The sequence below is a fragment of the Saccoglossus kowalevskii genome, chromosome 4, assembly GCF_978046115.1.
Source record: "Saccoglossus kowalevskii chromosome 4, keSacKowa6.1, whole genome shotgun sequence".
In the NCBI taxonomy this organism is placed as follows: domain Eukaryota; kingdom Metazoa; phylum Hemichordata; class Enteropneusta; family Harrimaniidae; genus Saccoglossus; species Saccoglossus kowalevskii.
Window position 1 is genome coordinate 21,818,339 of NC_140644.1, and position 26,041 is coordinate 21,844,379.

At 36.5% G+C, this 26,041-nt stretch overlaps 1 pseudogene; it reads left to right on the forward strand.

The window, feature by feature from the left end:
• The first annotated feature begins 19,965 nt into the window (after positions 1-19,965).
• Positions 19,966-23,868, forward strand: LOC102804958 (zinc finger protein 862-like; annotated as a pseudogene).
• The last annotated feature ends 2,173 nt before the right edge of the window (positions 23,869-26,041 follow it).

Here is a 26,041-nt window from a genome sequence, read left to right on the forward strand (position 1 = left end):
TTAAAATATTTAAATATATAGATTGAATTGCAATTGGAGGAACTAGTATTGTAGTTACTATTATCTTAACATTGGATTTATTAGCTTTTTCCACCTGCCACTAACATCCCTGATTATTACAGCCACTATAAGCGAACGTATGGATCAAAGGAGTGTCGTGGTATTACCTATTATTTCTGTACCAGTATTTAGATTCGATCATTTTGCACGGTTGGAAGATTAACCATGCACATTAGACAAAACGCGTCGCTTCCACAATTTACAAAGTCACGATTCGACTAACAAGTCTACCACCAATATTGACAAGAAATTAAATATTTGTTTCTGTTGTCACATACATCGGCCGGCGTATGTAAGTTTTTTTCCATCCAGCCCGCGTTGTCTGGAGGGTGGGGTGGGTTGGTTGGAGGGAGCTCCTCCACTACTACTATCATTCAGTTTTAGAATACTATCGACTATATTAAAGTATTACCCATTTGACCATCCAAATAGTGTTCTGATTGAACAAAGCAATCTCCTAACACTCTATAGCGACTGAACATTCACACCTAGTAGATATTTAATTTATAAGAATATTGTAAATCATCTAGGTGTTTTTATGGCCTCATCTTTTATTTGTGGGTCACATTGTTTGGCGGGTGCTCGCAAGGTTATTCTGATTATTGTTCAGGTAACCATTATAATATAGGCAATTATCAGTCGCGAATTTAGAGGGGCGCAGGGGGCACATGTCCCCTCTAAACTAATGGCCAATCATAGTACACATATATCCCACAGTGCAGCGCGGCAATGGCGCCTTTGCGCCCCCTCAGACCGAATATCCATCATCTGCCCTTCAATATATTAGTTTATGTTAAAAAAGTGAAAATGTGTCTTTTTGAATTCGCTAACATTGTCCCTGATACAATGACCTAATCAGGTGAACGTTCGCCACCTCCATTATAAAAATGCGTCGAATTCGAAATGCTTCCCCCCGCTATACACAACACATTATTGTTTTAATGAAATGCACGCGCGCGACGACTGCTATTTCTTAGATCAATGTTAGAAGGACAAATGTTCTCATTAGCGAAGGCACAAACTCCTATATTCTGGCTGCAATACTTGTAATACATGCCCCTTAGATGATTATGCATGAATTATACATGAATTATCCAAAACAGTCATCCATATTACCGCTTATCTAAACTTGAACCTGATTAGTTTGAATACGCCACCATATTGAACGAGCGTTTCTCACAGAGCAACATTCTCTAAAAGTTGCGACGGTCAATTCACGCTTAACTGGTCGACAAAATATCGGTATCCCGGATGTTCATATTATAAACGATGTATCTAATCTGTGTGAAAGTGGGAACACGTAATAGAGAGCACAGGACTGCATCAAACATGAAATAGAATAACAACAGGAGTAATAAACAACGTATTACATGCTAGAGCCGTTTGTCATTATTGTACATTTTTATTTACAGTCCATTCATTCGTCCCAGAATTCCTTTCGATGAACGTGACGATACGATATATACGTTACGTTATTTTACGTTACGTTATATTACGGTACGCTATATACAACACGATATATTACACTGAATGCGATACGTTACGTAATTTGGTTTCGATTCGATACCAAAGATGACGTCACTTAGTATAACTTTATCAATTTCAAGGTTATTCAACCTCTTGAATATAGTTGCTGTGATTTTTTTGAAATTGATTACAGTAATATCTTAACGTTCTTGTCAACCATTTCCAAAAGCAAGTCAACCCCTTTCAAGTGTGTACGGAAGCAGAGGATACACACACGAAGATAGTAAACATCGCGTAGACGTGTGGAAGCCAGCGCCACTCTGCCGTTCCGCATCAGATTGTCCAGTAATTGTTTATTGAATTTCTCGGTGTCGTTTGAAGCTCTGGCATAACGGAATACAACTACAGATAATTCGGGATATGGTCCTAACTAGAAATCGCCTCGTTCTGTAAATAAAATAAATAAATAAATAAATCTAACTGCTTAGTTTTTTTTTGAAGAACAACCCTCCCTAAAAATAACCGTTAACTACAGACAGTCAACTTTTACGTTACTTTGAAAGTAACAATCCCTACAAATACACTCATATATTGTCATTACCTGCTAGTTGTTCATGGAAGTAACGTGCTAACAATATTTTTTTCCGTCAATGCATCTCTGAATGGTGCGAGTCCAAATAGCTTCAATGGCATCCACACCCGCACTCCTCTAAAATGATGAAAAATAGTGTTTGTCAGTTGAATACAAAGATGTGAACACTAGAGGGCGCACACCTCGAGAATACGAGAAACAGTCACGGTAATGGGCGCACTTGCCGTATGCAATGATAACCAGTGAGCGTTGGAGGGCGTACTTGTAACTATATGAAGTTGACACAACGTCGTGTCTTACGTTGCAAAATGTATGTTATAACCGTAGGTGACATTGAAATGCTTATATTACCTGAAATGGCGACTGAGTTCGAATGATAGATGACATGGCGATGGTTCATCCTCACGTTCATCTTTAAAGGAATCTTCGAGGTAGAAAGCTGGACGGTTCAAAGCGTTGCTGTACTTCAACTTGCTACCCTGCCTCACTATGACGCAACCACATCCATACGGAATGAATAAACCTATGTGTAAAATTGAGTCATGCGCATCAAAAAAAACATGAGGACAATTTATCTCTGAGACGATGTTGTTGCGTGGATACCATCCCGAACCACGCAATGCAGATGAATCTTCGATAAATTACATCATAATGGCGAACGGTTATTATCATTATCAATATCCCTATCAGCATGAAACTCAAAATAGCAATGGAGCATCTACATGTCAACATAATTTTCCATAGTATTCGCCCACCATGTCGATAACTAAAATTTGAAGAATAGACTGAATTGTAATTCAAACGTATTTTTATGTGGATCAACTGCCAGCGAATCGCATCTTTCAATACCCCGGAACCTTGGTTTAGCCTCGTTGAACATAATAAAAAATCCACCGTAACAAGCATCGACATGCATCCATAAGCTGTGTTGTCTTGCTATGGACGCAATTTCATTCAATGGATCGATGGATCCCAGATCCGTTGTACCAGCAGTGGCATACACCAGAAAAGGTATAAGGCCATTCTGAAACAAAAATTAGGAAATAATGTCATATGGTTGACCAATTCAGTTTTGCTCATTGCCATTTCAGTTGCGACATGAATAAACGTGAAATTCACTACTATTATGTGATATTTAGCACAAGCAACAACACTTAACTTTTACTTGGGTTGCCAAAAGTGTAAACAACGTGTTGCGAATATTTTTTTTTTAGTTTTATCAACATGTTCTGTTTAGTGCACGACTTTAAGCTCCCACGAGAGAATACGTCATATCTCCCCTTTATTAGAATAAAACATTCTATTACATCTAAAAAAGACAGTAGTGTGAGTTGATTTTGTCCTTTATTTCACCATGTTGTTGTTTCATATGAGCGTGCATAAAAATGAATAAGTATCTACATTAACATGAAAACAATTGACATGTAGAGGCAGAGCCGAGTTTTTACTCGAAACATGCAAACAGGATTGCAGTCATTGCAGTCTCTGTTGATTTGTTCTCTCTTGCGCCCTCTGGTGTCAGGACTTGGATATGTATATAATGGCAGAGGGCACAACTCCAGTCGTGTCGACATTATTATTGTCAGAATTAACGAAGATCGATGAATTATATAATCACCTAAAATTTTTGAAAACTGTGTTTTCCCTTGCGACGTGGGTAGACTTACGTTTACATCTTTTTCTATCATTATTTTGAGTTCTTCTGCATTCATTTTGTATGTACTTTTATCGGTTGGCACAGTGCGACGTACTGCCTCTCGCATTCCGATTGTGTTTAAGGTTTTCTCCACACAATAGTGAGATATCTGAGTCATGTAAACAACGCACCTGTCAATTATTAACAGAGAATATGATAACGTAATTAAAAGCAAAATACATCATGATCTCAACACCAGCAAACGGGGAACCATTCGTAACTAAATAAAAAACAAAGTAAATTCCACCCACGTACACAGAGGACGCTTTGATTACATACCTGCTGAAATCAGCGGCTTTCACGTTTTTACTGTCTCTTGCAGTTGCCAAGGCAAGAATAGTTGACGCGGAACCACCGGAAGTGAGGTTACCCACGAAGCCTTCTGGGAAGCCAAATGTTCGTCCAATCCAGTTGATGACCATATTCTCTAGACACACACTGCCGGGACTGGCGTGAAAGACCGCTGTTAATGAATAAACGAATCATTTTTAAATTGGGTTCTCCGTCAAAATTAGAGATTGTGCAAATCTGAATGGTATCACTGGAAATAATCGATGAGAAATTGAACAATCTCTAGTTGTCTTCTCCGTTTTAACTAAACAATGTTATATAAAGTTATATTTATTTCTAATAATTATGATATGATTGATAATTTAGAATATGTTAACATTTCATAAATACTAGGATAAACTATTGATGAATAATGTACCTGATATTTTTATTGTTACACTGATAAGTATGTTGAAGGTATAAACATGTTTATGTCTACACGACAGATAGTTCTACTGTTTAATTACTATTATATTCAAATACGATTACATAACTGCATGTGGGATTGAATAGCCGAATGAATTAGTTGTCACTAAAATTTAAATATCAATTAAAAAAATCTTTCTTTCGTTAGCATGGGTATATTTATAATGTGTATAATTACCAGTTTACTTACCAGAATATGGGTTAACGACATCAGCAAGGTAGTCGCCCAGCGCCGAGGGAAATACGCCGCCACTATTAACGTATGCCATATGTCCACCATGCGATTCTACCAGCCCACATCGTTCAACGTTCTCCTCAAATAGCTGTAGTAGATCCTCTGTAACCAAAGACATTAGACATTTAAAATCTTACACAGCGATACATATTGTATGGGCGTGTTTCCTGCGAGTGTATGTCCACTGGATTCGAAATCTCGAAACTTCGTTCCAATTTAAAGCGGGGGAGTCGTCACCTACGCATGCGTCAGGTGGCCATCGCGTGTCATTGTTTACAAACAAGCGTCTACCCATAAGCCTTTGCGTTCTTAGCGTGTGATGTTATCATCGCCTGTGACTCAATTCCCGCGCGTGCGCAAGTAACGACCCTCCCCCTTTAACTAGACATTTCAGAGAATCAGACGATGATTTACTGCAACTTGTTTAAGTGGTAGACCTAGTTTCATGCTTCAAATCATGTATTCTGAAATGAGATTCATCAAACGTGTTGAGAATTTCCAACAAATCGTACATTAGAATAACATGTATATGAATAACTATAAATACTTAAAACAAAAGCAGTTTGTATCTCCAGCCGAATCTATTATTAAAGGGTGGTAGTCGTCGTGCTGCGTCCTGTTCGATATGGGACTCATAGCGACGTATACAACGCGTGTAAAATACATTGCTTGTTTACATGAAATTTGAACACGCGCTACGCGACGACCGCCGCGCTTCAATAGTAAGTGAGCTGCGATGCTCAACTTTGTAGCTCAGACTCATATGGTACGCATCATACTATTTGATAGTACTTATATATTGTCAAATAAGAAAAGGTTTTGCAAAACGTATGATAGTAAAGTTCATATTTGCAGTTTTATACATATACTCTCCAGTCAGTATACCCTTTCCTTCTTTGTTATTTGTACGATATGCCTGTGAATGGTTATCCTCCAATCCTGTTCAGTATGATCCACTACCTGGTGCACCCATTTCTGTCTCTGTTCAAAGCCAGGGTCCAGGGCTCTGCAGGACGTTTCGATACTTCTAATTTTAGATAGCATAGTATTTGTGTAATTGTAATGGTTCTCATTCACGAACTAAAACGCGCCTTTTGTCAACTTGAAGTTGACTTCTTCTGAAACGACATATAAACTTCGAATTAGCTGCTTGTCATTATTAGGGAATAGGTCACATGACAATTTGATATTTCAATGCGGAGTGTTGTTTGCTTGTAGTAAATTTCCGTTGTAACGGTACATGTATTTATAATAATAAAATAAAGGAGTAGTAGAGTTCGAATTAGAAGCAAATGACGAATTATTGACAGGTAATATTCATTTGACGCTGACAGTTGTCGATCTGTGGATAAAATGCTGAGTTAGAAAATAATAGATAAAGTTATTTGACATGAATGTATACTGATAGAAGTACCGTGCTTAAAGAGACAGTTGTCGGATACTTGGCGACATTCTTCCTAATCAGATGGAATTGAAGCATGGCGGTAAATATTATTTTACTGTGTGGGAAGCACAGTTATTAAGACGAACAACCCTTCCCACCAGTTTCATGATGATATATGCCATACTGTAAATTCAAAAGCACACACATGATAGTTTGTTTCTCTTCATACTAAAGTCTTTAAATGATAAACGGTAATCAAAGTATGATTCGGTTAAATGAACAGCTATAGGTTAAATTCCTTATATAAGTTTAGTTCACAAGAATTGTATCAAACTGAAAAAAAGTTAAATTTTACTATGCAACAAATACTATATGCTGGTTGTATGGCACTGTACATGTAGTATCGCGAATGACTAAAATTCAAAAATGTTAGTGATTAATTGGCATACACTCACTCTTACCCGGGAATCACGTCGCCTGCACCAACCGCAGGGAGATAACACGTCAATAAATTAAACCGCAAATAAACATGGGCTTTATATACCACACGCGTCTCTAACCCAACATGACCCCCTAGCCTGTTTGCATATATCATTAATTGATATTGTGTACGGTGGTATTCGCCGTGAAATAATGAGGGTACCACCGCCTATTATTAGTTTATGCATACAAGTTCAATCAGAATTGCTACGAGAGACCTTTTCCACACTATAACAATAGAAGGACATGACCGGTCACAAATTACTTAATGAGAAACATTAGTATGTATCTGTTATGAATGACGTCATCGTCTTTTGATTTCACTGATGTCGAACGCAATGATTTCTGGCATAATTATCCTCTAATAAGATCATGTTCCATTTCGCACCTCAGAGATTTACAGAGATACAGAGCAGACTTCAAGGGTGACAGTAAATGGACCATTTAACAATAACAAGATGACAAACAAACGTTCAAAAAAGGAGTACAAACACAGTCAATCAAACATGCGCTTAGCAGAGAATTAGATTCATTTTACAACTATTTCTGTAGGTGTCAATAACACCAGAATGGTGTAAAATGTTTAATATAATGATATAGATTCGAAAATCGCAGCTGCCATGGCCAATATTCAAATGCGATGTCCATTCACGTATCTCAGCATTCCTATGTATTCCCCCATATTCTCGTAGTATGTTGTATAATCCAGCAATATAAATATCACCTGCTCCTCATTTGTGAGGATAATTACTCTGATATAGAATATTTGAACGCATACTACGGTTGTGTTGTAATGTACAGAATTGGGGAAAGATAATATAATGTACTTACCACAGACAAAATTACACTATTAGAAATATTATGGTATTTTCTGCAAATACTGTTGAGAATAATAATACTTTTTACCAATAGATATTGTAGATATTTAATGAAATAATGATAATTTGAGAAAAGTCATATTTTATTCCAGAAACTAAAATTTTAAAAACAAGTCCTGAAATAAATAAATGTCAAGTACACAATTGTTTTGCTAAGAAACCAATTGACACAATTTAAGTTTCGACAACTTGGTGTTGAACTTGCCCATATGAGCCGGACTCGCCGCTATTATCAGACAGCGTTGTGTTTAGCACTTTTTATGCACACATGTCGCAGTTCATGTCTTTTTGATCAGTTTCGACATACTTTGCAGTAAAGAATACGAAAATAATGGGATTTTGATTGTACAATTTAACATCAACGCTTCCGTTGAAATGTATTTATTATCATGGTTTAATATTGATTATACTAATATCACGGAAGACTAGTGATGATCGCCCCCTTGATTAAATTTGGAAAACACCACGCAAAAAACTAACGCGAAAACAAGTGTCATGGCGTATCGTAAACAAGTGTCACGGCGTAACGAATGCGTTTTTCCTGGCTCCGATCACAGCGTACGCATAGACAATGGTAATATCTATTGGAGATAAGATATAATAATACTATATCAACTGACAGCCGGGGCAAAGGTCCCAAGAGCTTATCGAATTTGCGGAAAGATACATAATCGTTCAAATGCCCATGTATTATTATAATTGTAACAAATTTTACAAAGTAAGACCAAGACCAACTCGATCTAGCATATGTTTAGGATAAAAAATGAATATTAATAAAATCAATATATTTAGCTCCAGTTACAATACATGTACAACATACCCAAAACACATATCCAAAATGTTTTTTAACCCAAATATTTGTTTCTAATAACGAGTTGCCATGTGTGACCACGCCCTTGTTTTGATGATGAACACATTAAAATGTATAATTTTACACAATGTTAAACTTTTATCACAATTTTAACAATTCAAGTTGCCGGATTAAATACGAATATTTGCCGATTAACTGGGAATTATAAATATGTCTATTTAGAGAAATTAATCTGGTACTTGCAATATTAGTGTATATATGAACAGGAAGTGTGTTTTTTTTATCTCAAGAATATATTAAAGTACCAAAGAACAATTAAAAATAGACCCCCCCTCTCGCATCGGAATTACGCATTAATATAATATAATATTCAAGTTGTTTTCACCCACAAAGGATTATGATTGGAGCTGCAAAGGTACACCTTAGTATTTGGATTATGTTTCGGATATACAGTTTATTTCGTGCAATGCATCCTGGGGAAATATATGACAATATATTATGTATCTTCTGAGGCATTGCGAAAAAAGGAATGATTCTGTATTTTGATTCCGCACACAACACCAATGCTGCTTAAAGAGTGTACACACTACAAAAAGGATGTTTTTATAATGTTATTTACGACCAAGTTTCAATAAAAGGGTAGATTGGGAAAATACGAGAAAGGATGAATCAAAATAATCTACGTGTTTTGCGCAATAAAGAGATGAATCATGATCAGCAAAGAAGCAACACATCGATGGAAAGGTGGGAGGTGCTATGTGTATATATAGGTGCATTTACGTTATAAATATCAGGACCGGTATCCCGGCACATACACACGGAATTCTGACTAGACCCATCGTTACAAACAAAGTAAATTTACCGAATTGTAGTCTCATCGATCCCGAGATCGAGTTGTCAAAAATATTTTGGTACCAAAACTTAGAATTTTCTTTTTTATTATTATGAATTATTATGGATATTATTATAGTAATAAAACGCCATTGGCTATAGTAAATATTCGTGAAATTATCGCAAATAAAATCGGGAATGGAATCAAATCTTTATCACGGAAAGTGATACATACGGTCGGTATGAAATAGATTACCTGTGTTGAACTATGAATAGTAATAATGTAAACAATGAAATACTACACTTATAATTGTTATGATATATTTACATTTAATAATACACATAATATCGAGAACGTAATAACAAGATCGCGTAATAATATAATTTTTCATAAATATACTTATTTTACATTTCAAATTAGAAGATATACATAAAATTGAACAGTAGTCAGTAATTCGCTGAATACTGTCGATGAAAAAACACATACTTTTTAAGCCTATATTTCCCATAAAAGTAAATATTTATATGAATAATGTATTTTGAAATAAAGATATATTTGACAAACATATAGTCAGAATCATTTATCATCAGATATCATTCAAAAAACAGAATCAATATAATAACTGGGAGTAAGCTGAAAGTGATTCAGGCAAAAAATACATTTAAACACATGCGTTAATACAACGTAAAGTATCATTTGTAATGCATTCATAGATTAAATATGTATCATATCCAAATATTTCATCGCTTTTATGATTAATTTTCTTTGTAAATATAATTCGGGTGTTTTGACAACAATGATGTCATCATCTAAATTTATAACTCAACTATGATAATTGTTGTGATTCCCAGGGTTTTTTAGAAACTGATTTCAGATAAGTCTCAACGTTCTTGTTAACCATTTCCAGAAGCAAGTCAACCTCTTTCAAGTGTGTACGGAAGCAGAGGATACACACGCGAAGATAGTAAACACCGCGTAGGCGTGTGGAAGCCAGCGCCACTCTGCCATCCCTCATCAGACTGTCCAGTAATTGTTCATTGAATTTCTCGGTGTCGTTTGGAGCTTTGGCATAACGGAATACTACTACTGATAATTCTGGATATGGTCCTAACTGGAAGTCATCTCGTTCTGTAAATTAAATAAATAAATCGAACTGCTTAGTTCCACCCTAAAAAATGTCCGTTAACTACAGACACTCAGCTTTTACGTTACTTTGAAAGTAACAATCTCTACAAATACACTCAGAACATATAATGTCATTACCTGCTAGTTGTTCATAAAAGTAACGTGCTAACAATATTTTTTCCGTTAATGCATCTCTGAATGGTGCGAGTCCAAATAGCTTCAATGGCATCCACACCCGTACTCCTCTAAAATGATGGAAAATATTGTTTATCATTTGAAAAAAATACGTGAACTTAATTAAGAGAGCGCACACCGCAAAAAATTGTCGTGATGGTAGGCGCACTTGCCGTATGCGTTGACTCAACGTCGTTTGTTACAAAATGTATGTTAAATGCATATATTATATTCATTATGACATTGAAATGCTTATATTACCTGAAATGGCGACTGAGTTCGAATGATAGATGACATGGCGATGGTTCATCCTCACGTTCATCTTTAAAGGAATCTTGGACGTAGGGGGCTGGACGATTCAAAGCGTTGCTGTATTTCAACTTGCTACCCTGCCTTACTATTACGCAACCACATCCATACGGAATGAATAAACCTATATGTAAAATTGAGTCATGCGCATTACAAAAAAACTACATGAGGACAATTTATTTCCGCTTAAAGTCTGAGACGATGTTGTTGCGTGGATACCTTCCCAAACCACGCAATGCAGATGAATATTCCGGTCGATAAATTACATCATAATGGCGAACGGTTATTATCATTATCAATATCCCTATCAGCATGAAACTCAAAATAGCAATGGAGCATCTACATGTCAACATAATTTTCCATAGTATTCGCCCACCATGCCGATAAATAAAAATTTAAAGAATAGACGTACTTTTATGCGGATCAACTGCCAGTGAATCGCATCTTTCAATACCTCGGAAACTTGGTTTAGCCTCGTTGGACATAATAAAAAATCCACCGTAACAAGCATCGACATGCATCCATAAGCTGTGCTGTCTTGCTATGGACGCAATTTCATTCAATGGATCGATGGAGCCAAGATCCGTGGTACCAGCAGTGGCATACACCAGAAAAGGTATAAGGTCATTCTGAAACAAAAAATAGGAAATACTGTCATATGGTTATATTTCCCTTATTGCCATTTCAGTTGCGAAAAAAAAAATGAACGTGAAAGTGACCACTGTTACACATATCTTTTACTTGGTGGACCCAAAGTATAAACAACGTGTTGAGGATAAAAAGTAATGTGCGTTTCAGTTTTATTAACAATTTCTGTGATGTGCGATGACGTGATCATAGTGCACGTCTAGAAGCTCCACGTGATAATACGTCATACCTCACATTTATTAGAATAAGACAACATACTACAACTAAACTAGGTAGTTGTGTGATTTTTTTAGAATATTAGTGCGTTATCCTGTTATTACTAATAATTAACATTGAAACAGGTAACACGTAGGCGGCAGAACTTGAATATGTAACTATCGGCAGAGGGCGTCGTAACAACGTTATTATTGTAAGAATTAACGAAGATTGATGAAGTATATAATCACCCACAACTGTGTTTTCCCTTGCGGCGTTAGTAGACTTACGTTTTTATCTTTTTCTATCATTATTTTGAGTTCTTCTGCATTCATTTTGTATGTACTTTTATCGGTTGGTACAGTGCGACGTACTGCTTCTCGCATTCCGATTGTGTTTAAGGCTTTCTCCACACAGTAGTGAGATATCTGAGTCATGTAAACCACGCACCTGTCAATTATTAACCGAGAATATGATAACGTAATTGAAGGCAAAATACAACAATCGTAACACCAGCAAGCTGGGAATCATACGTAACTAAAAAACATAACAAGAACAAAGTAAATTCCACCAACATACACAGAGGACGTTTTAGTTACATACCTGCTGAAATCGACGGCTTTCACGTTTTTACTGTCTCTTGCAGTTGCTAAGGCAAGAATAGTTGACGCGGAACCACCGGAAGTGAGGTTACCCGCGAAGCCTTCTGGGAAGCCAAATGTTCGTCCAATCCAGTTGATGACCATATTCTCTAGACGCACACTGCCGGGATTGGCGTGAAAGACCGCTGTTAATGAATAAACGAATCATTTTTAAATTGGGTTCTCCGTCAAAATTAGAAATTATGCAAACTTGAATAATGTCAATGCAAATAATCGATGAGAAATTGAACAACACTTAGTTGTCTTCTCTGTTTTAACTAAACAATGGTATATAAAGTTATATTTATTTCTAATAATTATGATATGATTGATAATTCAGAATATGTTAACATTTCATACAATACTAGGATAAACTATTGATGAATAATGTACCTGATATTTTTATTGTTACACTGATAAGTATGTTGGGTAATGTATAAACATGTTTATGTCTACATGACAGATAGTTCTACTGTTTAATTACTATTATATCCAAATACGATTACATAACTGCATGTGGGATTGAATAGCCGAATGAATTAGTTATCACTAAAACTCAAATATCAATTACAAAAATATTTCTTTCGTTAGCACACAGGGAGCCCAGGAACTATGATCAACTGTACGCACTCCCTATGAGCGGGGGGGGGGGTATCGGCTGGTATCTAGTGTAAGAAATAGACTAGGGATGAAGGCTCCAGCCAGCTCACATTTTTTAAACTCGAAAAAATAGACGAAAAGAATAAAAAATAAAATCTAAAAAAAATACCAGGTTGAATAATATTAGTTGCTCCTTCGAATTTCGCCAAAGCCTTACCTACATTTTATTTTTCATTCTTTTCGTCTATTTTTTGAGTTTAAAAAATGTGAGCTGGCTGGAGTCTTCATCCCTTGTCTATTTATTACACTAGCTACTAGCCGATACCCCCCCCCCCCGCTCATAGGGAGTGCGTACAGTTGATCATGGTTCCTGGGCTCCCTGTGGTTAGCATGGATATTTTAATAATGTGCATAACTACCAGTTTACTTACCAGAGAACGGGTTAATGGCATCAGCAAGGTAGTCGCCCAGCGCCGAGGGAAACAAACCGCCACTATTAACGTATGCCATATGTCCACCATGTGATTCTACCAGACCACATCGTTCAATGTTCTCCTCAAATAGCTGTAGTAGATCCTCTGTAACCAAGGACATTAGACTATTTTGGTATTTGCCACTATTTTGGAACCGTGTCAATAATGAGCGGCCCTGGAGATGGCAGTAAAGGCTTTTGAATACTACTAATGAGCAAGCGGACAATAACTACTTCGACAATAAAGACCGCCACTAGTAACCAATGAATACTCACACCTTGTTTGGACATGGATGGATGGATTGCAAAATATCAACGTTTAGTATGTAAATGAAATAAATGGAATGTGTTTTCAAATTTAATGTTTCTTGAAAATGGATTTGATGACAAAAAATCTTTAACAGTAAAATTGCACATAAATTATACTTCACTATAGGAATAGTACCAAAATAGTAGCACATATAATTTAATTGTCTGGAACTGCTATACTCCACTATAACAATGTTACCAAAGTAGTAGCACATATAATTTAGTTGTTGGGAACTGCTATAATTCGCAATAGGGATGGTACAAAAATAGTAGCACATATAATTTAGTTGTCTGGAACTGCTTTACTTTAATATAGGGATGGTACCAAAAAAAGTGGCACATAAAATTTAGTTGTCTGGAACTGCTTTACTTCACTATAGGGATGGTACCAAAATAGTGGCACATATAATTTAGTTGTCTGGAACTGCTTTACTTTAATATAGGGATGGTACCAAAATAGTGGCACATATAATTTAGTTGTCGAGAACTGCTATAATAAACTATGGGGATGGTACCAAAATAGTGGCACATATAATTTAGTTGTCTGGAACTGCTATACTTCACTATAGGGATGGTACCAAAATAGTAGCACATATAATTTAGTTGTCTGGAACTGCTTTACTTCACTATAGGGAGGATACCAAAATAGTGGCACATATAATTTAGTTGTCTGGAACTGCTTTACTTCACTATAGGGATGGTACCAAAATAGTGGCACATATAATTTAGTTGTCTGGAACTGCTTTACTTCACTATAGGGAGGATACCAAAATAGTGGCACATATAATTTAGTTGTCTGGAACTGCTTTACTTCACTATAGGGATGGTACCAAAATAGTGGCACATATAATTTAGTTGTCTGGAACTGCTTTACTTCACTATAGGGATGGTACCAAAATAGTGGCACATATAATTTAGTTGTCTGGAACTGCTTTACTTCACTATAGGGAGGATACCAAAATAGTGGCACATATAATTTAGTTGTCTGGAACTGCTTTACTTCACTATAGGGATGGTACCAAAATAGTGGCACATATAATTTAGTTGTCTGGAACTGCTTTACTTCACTATAGGGATGGTACCAAAATAGTGGCACATATAATTTAGTTGTCTGGAACTGCTTTACTTCACTATAGGGAGGATACCAAAATAGTGGCACATATAATTTAGTTGTCTGGAACTGCTTTACTTCACTATAGGGATGGTACCAAAATAGTGGCACATATAATTTAGTTGTCTGGAACTGCTTTACTTCACTATAGGGAGGATACCAAAATAGTGGCACATATAATTTAGTTGTCTGGAACTGCTTTACTTCACTATAGGGATGGTACCAAAATAGTGGCACATATAATTTAGTTGTCTGGAACTGCTTTACTTCACTATAGGGATGGTACCAAAATAGTGGCACATATAATTTCGTTGTCGGGAACTGCTTTACTTCACTATAGGGATGGTACTAAAATCGTAGCACATATCATTTAGTTGTCGGGGACTGCTATACTACACTATAGGGATGGTACCAAAATAGTGGCACATACAAATTAGTTGTCTGGAACTGCTTTACTTCACTATAGGGATGGTACCAAAATAGTGGCAAATTTAATTCAGTTGTCGGGAACTGCTATACTTCACTATAGGGATGGTACCAAAATCGTGGCACATATAATTTCGTTGTCGGGAACTGCTTTACTTCACTATAGGGATGGTACTAAAATCGTAGCACATATCATTTAGTTGTCGGGGACTGCTATACTACACTATAGGGATGGTACCAAAATAGTGGCACATATGATTTAGTTGTCTGGAACTGCTATACTACACTATAGGGATGGGACCAAAATAGTGGCACATACAAATTAGTTGTCTGGAACTGTTTTACTGCACTATAGGGATGGTACCAAAATAGTGGCACATATAATTTAGTTGTCTGGAACTGTTATACTACACTATAGGGATGGTACCAAAATAGTGGCACATATAATTTAGTTGTCAGAAACTGCTATACTTCACTATGGAATTGGTACCAAAATAGTATTATTCTGTTGTCGGGATCTGTTATTATTCGATATAGGATTGGTACAACAATAGTGGCATGTGTTATTCTGTTGTTGGGATCTGTCATTATTCGATATAGGATTGGTACAAAAATAGTGGCATGTGTTATTCTGTTGTTGGGATCTGTCATTATTCGATATAGGATTGGTACAAAAATAGTGGCATGTAATATTCTGTTGTCGAGATCTGTTATTATAAGTCGATATTGGATTGATACAAAAATAGTGGCATGTATTATTCTGTTGTCGGGATCTGTTATTATTCGATATAAGTTTGGTACAAAAATAGTGGCATGTATTATTCTGTTGTCGGGATCTGTTATTATTCGATATAGGATTGGTACAAAATAGTGGCATGTATTATTCTGTTGTCGGGATCTGTTATTATTCGATATACGATTGGTACAAAATAGGGGCATGTATTATTCTGTTGTCGGGATCTGTTATTATTCGATATAGGATTGGTACAAAATAGTGGCATGTATTATTCTGTTGTCGGGATCTGTTATTATTCGATATAGGATTGGTACAAAATAGTGGCATGTATTATTCTGTTGTCGGGATCTGTTATTATTCGATATACGATTGGTACAAAATAGTGGCATGTATTATTCTGTTGTCGGGATCTGTTATTATTCGATATAGGATTGGTACAAAATAGTGGCATGTATTATTCTGTTGTCGGGATCTGTTATTATTCGATATAGGATTGGTACAAAATAGTGGCATGCATTATTATTCTGTTGTCGGGATCTGTTATTATTCGATATAGGATTGGTACAAAATAGTGGCATGTATTATTCTGTTGTCGGTATCTGTCATTATTCGATATAGGATTGGTACAAAATAGTGGCATGTATTATTCTGTTGTCGGGATCTGTTATTATTCGATATAGGATTGGTACAAAATAGTGGCATGTATTATTATTCTGTTGTCGGGATCTGTTATTATTCGATATAGGATTGGTACAAAATAGTGGCATGTATTATTCTGTTGTCGGTATCTGTCATTATTCGATATAGGATTGGTACAAAAATAGTGGCATGTGTTATTCTGTTGTTGGGATCTGTCATTATTCGATATAGGATTGGTACAAAAATAGTGGCATGTAATATTCTGTTGTCGAGATCTGTTATTATAAGTCGATATTGGATTGATACAGAAATAGTGACATGTATTATTCTGTTGTCGGGATCTGTTATTATTCGATATAGGATTGGTACAAAATAGTGGCATGTATTATTCTGTCGTCGGTATCTGTCATTATTCGATATAGGATTGGTACAAAATAGTGGCATGTATTATTCTGTTGTCGGGATCTGTTATTATTCGATATAGGATTGGTACAAAATAGTGGCATGTATTATTATTCTGTTGTCGGGATCTGTTATTATTCGATATAGGATTGGTACAAAATAGTGGCATGTATTATTCTGTTGTCGGTATCTGTCATTATTCGATATAGGATTGGTACAAAAATAGTGGCATGTGTTATTCTGTTGTTGGGATCTGTCATTATTCGATATAGGATTGGTACAAAAATAGTGGCATGTAATATTCTGTTGTCGAGATCTGTTATTATAAGTCGATATTGGATTGATACAGAAATAGTGACATGTATTATTCTGTTGTCGGGATCTGTTATTATTCGATATAAGTTTGGTACAAAAATAGTGGCATGTATTATTCTGTTGTCGGGATCTGTTATTATTTGATATAGGATTGGTACAAAATAGTGGCATGTATTATTCTGTTGTCGGGATCTGTTATTATTCGATATACGATTGGTACAAAATAGTGGCATGTATTATTCTGTTGTCGGGATCTGTTATTATTCGATATAGGATTGGTACAAAATAGTGGCATGTATTATTCTGTTGTCGGGATCTGTTATTATTCGATATAGGATTGGTACAAAAATAGTGGCATGTATTATTCTGTTGTCGAGATCTGTTATTATTCGATATAGGATTGGTACAAAAATAGTGGCATGTATTATTCTGTTGTCGAGATCTGTTATTATTCGATATAGGATTGGTATAAAAATAGTGGCATGTATTATTCTGTTGTCGGGATCTGTTATTATTCCATATAGGATTGGTACAAAAATAGTGGCATGTATTATTCTGTTGTCGAGATCTGTTATTATTCGATATATGATTGGTACAAAATAGTGGCATGTATTATTCTGTTGTCGAGATTTGTTATTATTCGATATAGGATTGGTACAAAAATAGTGGCATGTATTATTCTGTTGTCGGGATCTGTTATTATTCGATATAGGATTGGTACAAAAATAGTGGCATGTATTATTCTGTTGTCGGGATCTGTTATTATTCGATATAGGATTGGTACAAAATAGTGGCATGTATTATTCTGTTGTCGAGATCTGTTATTATTCGATATAGGATTGGTACAAAAATAGTGGCATGTATTATTCTGTTGTCGGGATCTGTTATTATTCGATATAGGATTGGTACAAAAATAGTGGCATGTATCACCGATGTATTATTCTCATCAGGATCTGTTATTAATCAATATACGAAAGGTGCCAACATAGGAGTGTGCATTCTTGTGTTGTCACATGACCCCCCAACAATTCATAATTTCCTCTCTTAATGTACTGTTTGTTCATTGCATTATTAGATTCCCGGGGAATTATTCGAAATTTTGCATAGTGAAGCCATACCTACCTTGCCAAAACAAATGTATTATATGTATGTTCAATGAGTACAAACTATACCCTAGTGGTGGGTGAACTGCGGGAGTTCAAGCCCATTAGTAACCCTCAAGTAAATCCCAAAATGGGGAAAGGGGTGCAGGTAAATAATTATCTATTCAAAATTACAGGCACATATATGAACATATAAACTGAAACACAAGATTGTAATATGCAACACGGTATTGCGCGTTGTGTTGGCCACACAGTTTCTAACCCCTGCCAGGTGGGCTTCCGTTCTATTTCCCACTCTTTATCTCCTCCACCAGCTGGCTAGTTTGCGGGATTTGTCCACCCATGTTTTGTGATATATGCTAATACAGTTGTGTTGTCGCAATTGAGGGGAACTGTTCTATTCTTTACTTCATCTAGAAATCAATCTAGTGCCCTCCCAACCTATTAAGTATGTTTATGTGGAACTATGCTGTGCTACTCCTCATTCTATTTTCAAGGCGTCCATGACCAGTGTTATAGCCGGAGTTGATGGAGCAATCTGTTATATCCGTCTTATGTTGGTTAAGTCCATCCACTCGAGGGCAGTCAAGCTTTGTGAGGTCCATGATATTTCTCATGTAGCGACCCACACAACTGGAGTGTGTGTACCTGGACGAGCATACCCTTGATAGCTGTTTGAGGCACAAGGCCTCTCATAGATGAAGCCATTTCCACAAAGCTCATTAATTGTCTGAGCTGTGCAGATGTGCTTGCATGCAAAAAGTGTGGCTGCCGGGTCTCTCAACCTGAAACACTCCCAGAATACAATCCCAGAAATACTAAAGGTGGGATATGATTGTTTGAAGGATGTGTGCTAAAATAACTGATCTTGCATCAACCAGATATTGATAGAATGGATTCACATTGTTGGCCTGCTGTGCAGCCACAAAACTGGCACTGCCATTAATTTTGGAAAAAAACCTGTGAGGCTACAATGGGCAAACATCTTGAATCAACTGTATGAGATTGAGGGAAATCCCCTGATGTACACAACAGTGTACCTCTGCTGGGGTCATAATCATGAAATGCTCTTAGAGAATATACTGATTCAGTTGTCTTGGATCTATATTGTTCACCAAAAATATGGGAGAATAACACAGAAAAGTCAAGCACTGCTGCCATTTGCAAATCATTCTATCACTTCCTGGAAAATCATGTCTACCATTACACTTGGCAGAGCCATTGACCCTGGTGATGTAGTCAACTGAAGCTTTCTGGCTAACTTGATCTTGTAGCTGTGCTTGACTACTGAAAGGTCCCACAGGGTCATTGTGATAGTTAGCCAGTTTGCTACTATAACCGAACAATTTAATGCCACAGGAAGTAAGGGTTGGGAAACAAAATGAATCCTTTAATTCATACCACTGAAAACACATGACCCCAACCACATCCACCTCAATGATCATTTCCTTGGTTGCTATGATTGTTCCTGCATTCCCCTCGACCAGACTGTCATTATTGGGCATTCTGACCCTATGAATGCAGTGTTCTCCCCAGGGGGTTTTAGCGTATCGGTCCTGATACGCTATAATGTATGCCGATACGCTATCATCCTGGCCGATATCCTATCCCATACGCTATTGTGGACAGCCCAATCTTTTGTTTCACTATTGTTCAACGCCCACGCCTCGAAAACAAAGGTACTTTTAGCGGTGATAGACACCTTAGCGATCGACTGCAGTAGGCACTCAGGAAGTCGGCAATGTTAAAAAGACAACTAAAGTGTGACACCGCTCACGGTCTCACACCTCTTGTCACCAACAAAAGAGAGTCCACTAGACACTCAGTGGACACTTAGTAAGCGATAATGCTTTTTCCAATACGTCGCGACACTTCTACCATATAAAAGTCCATCAAAATCACGTTGAAATTCATTGCTGATCCTGATTACAACACGTAACCATGTCTCTTCGAAACATCCCAGTCAAAAAGAATTTGCTGTCGTGGTTTAGACCCGACCAACCCAATACAACGCCGATCACGTCTGATGTACCCCCCCCCCCGTCGTCTGCGTATTGTCTAGCGAGCGGGAAGTTCACGTACCTTCACCGTCTAGAAAGAGACCTGCCACGGACCCGTTAAAATCGAAAGATTCGAAGAAAAGAAAGGCCGGATTTGACCCACGATGGAAAGAAGCCAACCCATGGTTGAAAGTAACGTCAGATGGAAAGGGTAAGTACTTGTTTTTAATCTTATTCACGCCAAAATCCCGTACCAAAATACTCCACATCAATTTAGTGACTTGCTTAAGTGGTCTTGTATAAGGCAGCCCTGGCTCGTGAACCTCACTCCACAGGAATTCCGTTCAGATGTATAGAAACAATGATTCCGGTGTTCGAAGATGGGCGATTTTCACTTTCTGCATTATTATTTGTTGAAAAAAGTTTAGAAAGACTTTATGCACAGAATACTTGCATGTGATCCACGATTTTAGCGACATGCGCATTTGAATCGTGACCTCGACCGCCATGTTTGTTTTGATAAAATTTGAGGACGGATGACGATCGTTTGTGTAACCGGCATTACTCTCGTTTCTGACACATTTCTGTCCTGTATTTTTTACTTAATATAGGCATGCTGTGTGATTATTGTGGTAAATTTAATTTATCATCGGATAAAGGTTCAAGTGTATGGAATTCCGTACCATGTACAAACATAACAAAGCAAGGAGTTGACAAACACTCAAAGTCCGAGATGCACAAGAGAGCGATATCAATTTTCCAAGAATCGAAGGAAAACAGAGTCGTCGATGCGTTTGTCACACAGCAGAACTACAATCGCCAAGCCGTTGAAACTGCATTCCGAGCTGGTTGGCAAAGAATGAGGTGGCCCATACTACGAAATATAAATCACTACTGGAATTGATGCAACTATCTGGCTGTTCGTTTCTCTCTCATCTTAATCAGGTATTTATAATTTTCATTGTATTTTGTTTTGCAACTTTTAGCAAAATTTCTAAAAAAAAAACACCATGCATGTGATTTATTTATTTGGGGTTTTAGAAAATTATGATTTATTTTGTATGGTTTGCGAACCATTGAACTACAAGGGGTTTGTAGTTCCATATACAAACTTACCTTAGTATTTTGATTAAATGTGTACTTTTTTAAAATAATTATATAAACATTTTTGGTATTTTTTTTAGGGTAACAATGCCAATTATCACTCTGAGCGAATGTTACAAGAAATATTAGCAACTATTGCTGGTGATATTAGTGATGTCATATTCTTAGAAATACAGAGAAGTCCAGTGTTCAGCATCATGATGGATGACTACTGACATTGCCATTATGAATCAGCTAATATCAGACATAAAATATATCAAGTTCACTGGAGAAACATGTGAAGTAAGTAGACTGTTTCAATCCTGCCAACCAATTTTTGAATTTGTTTTCAAATCTGTTTGTTCTTTCTATTAGTTTGCTACATTGAATATTTTCTTTTCTCTTCATTATCAGGTAAAAACTGCCTTTGTTAATATGTATGATCTTGCTGATGGAACAGCTGTCTCAATTACCAAGAGCACTGAAGATTTATTTGAGAAAAAGTCCATATCTTTCAATAGCTGTGCAGGATTGGGATCTGATGGAGCTGCTGTAATGGTGGGGAAAAGAAATGGGGTGCGTAAATGTATTTTTGTTTGTCATCAGAACTAACCATTGTCAGATTACTAAAATTGTTAAATCAGAGCTCTTAAACATGATTGGTAATTCTTTTACTTATAGGTGGCAGCCAAGTTGAGAGAAAAAAACCCCAGCAATGATCAACATGCATTGTATTGCACACAGACTGGCCCTGGCATCTTCACAAGCAGTCAATAATATTCCATATTTAAAGAAGTTTAGCAGCATACTGCAGCAGTTGTTTATCACAACTCACCTGTGAGAATGACTGGACTACATGAAATTCAGGCAAGTGCACATTCCATTATCAATTATTGCTCTATACAACATAGTATGTGTCTATAGTCATTCAATTATATTTAATATTAATTTTATTTATTTTTGTATCTTTTACAGAAAATACTTGGAGATCCTCAGCTAAAACTGAAGGAAGCCAAAGAAGTGCGATGGCTATCACATCAACGTGCAGTGTCAACCTTGAAGAGATGTTTACCAGCAGTTATCATGAGTTTGGAAAGAGAGGGGTCAGAGCGACATGATGCTACAGCAGCCGGCTTGGCATCTTTCTTGAAGAAATACAAGTTTGTAGCCACTCTGTATATGCTGTGTGATATATTGCCACACCTGACCAGATTATCACTACTCTTTCAGGTAAGTATTTTATTTCCTCTGTAAACCAACAAAGTCTTTCTTGGTGGCTACTCTCACTTGCCCAATTGCAATGAACAATTTAGAATTAATATAACAAGTTTCCTCTCTTATTTATTTTCAGCGTGGGAATGTTGACCTTTCATTGATTGACCCTGTTGTATCAAGTACAATAACAACAATCAGGCATTTGGCATATCATGAAGGTGACAATATTAAACATCTTGATGCAAATGGATATGATGAAGCATTATTAGAGCATATTACTCTACCTACTGAAGTTGCAAAGACAGAATTCAAAACCCAGGTAAGTGTAAACATGATCTTGCACACTCCCATGTTTTTAGTCTGTTGTAATTACTAAAACTTAAATTACAGTTTTTCTTTCATTCTTTTTTCTAGATATACTATAAATATATAGACAGTGTGACATTAAATCTTGAGGAAAGATTCCCAGATATAAAGTTAGTTAGCAGTTTCACAGTGTTTGATCCCAGTTTCATCACAACTAGTCATGAGGATGTTATGGAAGATGCCGGTCAGAAAGAGAAACTGGAGGTTAGTATAAATATATTTCATTATCATTGTTGACAGTTGTAGATATTTGGTGTTGCAAAACTGGTGATATGTTTCAAAGTGCTTAATTTGTTTAAATACATTTTATTTTTATAGATACTGTGTGAACATTATTCTCTTGATGAAGAAGTGGTTTTCTCTGAGTGGGATTTATTCAAAGAAACAATGATGAGGAATAAGAACAAGCCATATCATGACATCCTCAAGATGCTCACTTCAGTCTACAAGGAATTGTTTCCCAACTTAAGCAAGATGGCAGCTGTTGCAATGGTTCTCCCAGTATCAACTGTAGGTAAGTATCAACTGTATACTTATTACACTCAACCAACCAGTTACATAATAGCTTCCTGGATCAGGCTGCATGAACTATTTATAACATGTTTCTTTCTTCCTAATTTCAGATTGTGAAAGAGGTTTCTCCACAATGGCACGAGTGAAGACAGAATCCAGAAACAGGTTATCAGAAAAGGTTTTGAACTGGCTGATGATGATCAAGGTAGAGGGTCCACCTATTTCTCAGTTCAACTTCACCAAAGTTGTAGAGAAATGGGCCAATGTGAAGACCAGACGAATCTCAATTATTTAGGATCAGACAGTTTAACTGATCAATTCTATAATTGTAGTGCTATATGTCTGCAGCTTATACACTACCTGTAAATATTTCTGCAGTGGTAAAGAATAAACGCTTTTTATTTGAATTTTTGCATGGTGTGTTTTGTTATATACTCTGTAATCACCAACAATTTGCTAACTTATGCAAATTTATTCATCTTATTGTTATGCTAATTTATGCAAATTAGCCGATATCCTATGAAAAATTTCTGGGGAGAACACTGGAATGAGATTACTGTTCGTGTGTATCTGTCTTTAGTTTACCATATTTAGAACACATATTATATTAGTGCATCTATGCCTAGCATCATTGGTTCTGGCAGTATGGTTGACTGCTGCATCTGTTGAGGCCCTCTTAATGGCAAGCTACTTAGGCAGCACTGGTCCAAACTAGTTCCTTATACTTGGTCCCATTGAATTAAAATAGTTTTGCATGCCCCTGTTCAGTGAATATCTCCATAAATACAACATTCTGGGTGATCAGCAAATTCTTGTATTGTCCATTGGGTGCCGGCTTAAAGCCAGAAACTGCAGCAGCACTTGGTAAATCAGAAAAATATAATGCAACTAATGTGGAAATTAAAATTTCTTTAACACCGTGCCCAAGGTTAGACATTCTTCCTTGCAAAAGAATGGTACATCTGGGCCCATCAACAGTACTGGATCACATGGTACAGGGTCTCCTTTACAATCTGGTTTGTCACCAGAAATACAGTACTGATGTTCCCACTTGTAATCTAATGGTGCTTTGACATGGTGTGGAATTTGCAACCCTATCTAATATCCCTGCCCTCTGCTTGACGAATGAATCAACAGCAGGTGGCAGTGGTATAACAGTGGATCTACACTGAGGTTATTGTACCACCTCAGTCACCTCATATACTTATCTATCCCAAGAATATTTCTATTTGGGCTACATTTTTTGAGTAGACTTGACACATCAGAAAATATAGAACTAAACTAAAGGGCACTGGACCCCACACAGATCTATTTTATTGTCATATTGGATGATCCCATGTTTATACTAAGTTTGAAACAATCCCATACACACGACCAAGATCTGGTTTCAGAACGATAGAAATATCTAATTGTTTTTCCAGCACAATGTATATACCTGTATATACATATTGATATATACCGGTATATCACAAGATGTATGATGTACAAACTATATTATTTGCCAAATTAAAGAATCCAACACTGCAATTTCTAATATTATAGAACTTCCCATAGTACTGAGCAATTTAATATATAGCATGCTTGACAATAAACAATGCACCATCTTACTTATCATCTCACTCATTTGAGTTCAAATATTATAATTGTTGACAATATCCATAATGCTGACATGATCACATGCTTTACTACAGAGTGACCAACACTGACAAGGGCACAGAAGAGAAACGTTATTTCTAGATTAAGTATAAATTTATAATCACAATATAATTCTTGTTGTTATACTGAATTGTACCTTTGTAATACAGTTTTATAATATTTTTGTTATTATCATTATAACAAAATACACCATAGAGTCACGAAATAATCAGAAAACTGAAAAAGTGGTAATACAATTACTAACAAGTCATTGTCAATGACACGTCCCCGTTCCGTTCATATTTGAGTGACATATACATTCAAAGCAGATCATGACCGAAATCTCAGACCACTTTCACCTGCATATGTACAACACATTGTACTAAATCTGAACAAAATCCATCCATGCATAACTGAGATCCGGGTCCGGAATGGTGAAAATGCATTTTCGGCCTTAAAGCGGCCGCCGTTTGGCTATCGTTAATGAGATCATGAAACAAATGCACATACATATTTATGACATGATGTACCTTGTGTGTGTGAAGTTTGATCAATCCAGGCATGTCTCAGATACGGATCCAGAACTGAATTCTTCAAAACAAACTGGCCGCCAGTCGGCCATTTCAAACCCGATCCAAAAAAATAAATGACGTGTATCAAGGTCCTATTATGTTTAATGTATGTACCAAATTTGAACAAAATCCGTCCATGCATAACAGAGATCCGGGTCCGGAATGGTAAAAATGTGCGATTTTGATGCATTTCGGCCTTAAAATGACTACTATTCGGCTATCGGATCATGAAAAATATGCATGTGCACATGTCCCATATAA